Source organism: Cucurbita maxima, unplaced genomic scaffold (assembly GCF_002738345.1).
Source record: "Cucurbita maxima cultivar Rimu unplaced genomic scaffold, Cmax_1.0 Cma_Scf00151, whole genome shotgun sequence".
In the NCBI taxonomy this organism is placed as follows: Eukaryota; Viridiplantae; Streptophyta; class Magnoliopsida; order Cucurbitales; family Cucurbitaceae; genus Cucurbita; species Cucurbita maxima.
The window spans coordinates 275-966 of NW_019272167.1; the positions used below are offsets into that span (position 1 = coordinate 275).

The 692-nt window shown below is 30.4% G+C and overlaps 1 non-coding gene across 1 annotated transcript; it reads right to left on the reverse strand.

The window, feature by feature from the left end:
• Positions 1 to 363: 363 nt before the first annotated feature.
• On the reverse strand, positions 364 to 435 carry TRNAP-AGG. The gene has a single exon. It is a non-coding gene; the product is annotated as a tRNA-Pro (tRNA).
• Between the last annotated feature and the right edge of the window lie 257 nt (positions 436 to 692).

The window sequence follows — 692 nt, forward strand, 5'->3', positions numbered from 1 at the left end:
TAGACCAAATGCCCTTATTATGGACTATATAGCACCCAAAGAAAGAATCATACTAGACCAAATGCCCTTATTATGGACTATATATTAATTTTTTTATGGAATCTATCATCATTATTTCATTTATTTTCTTTGTTAATAAAATCCATGAGCAATTATTATTATTATATTTTAGATCAGCTTTAGTTTGATAGTTCCATTTGAGACACATATAGTGGAGTACACAAGTAAAGCAAATATCGAAAGTTACGATTTTTATAGGCATGCCTATTGAAAGTGAAAAAGATAAAATGATATTTAGAGCAAGAATATTACACTTCGTTTAATTGCATTCTTTAAGGCTCATCTTTTGATGAATTGAACATAGGGGCATTCCGAGAATTGAACTCGAGACCTCTCGCACCCTAAGCGAGAATCATACCACTAGACCAAATGCCCTTTNAAAAAAATGCAACATTTTTAATACCTACTCAATATATTTTTTTCTCTCAAGTTTAAAATCTATTTTCTTGAGCGGTTGTTGGACTATAAAACAAAAAGTTGATGGTCTAGTATTTTACTTGTAAGTAAGGTATGTAATATTGAATTGTTCTAATATGCAAGTGTTATCAAATAAATTGCAACCCAACGAATGAATCAAACAAATCAGTTTGGGTTGGGTTGGATTTATTCGTCTCAGTTCATCAATTTGTTTG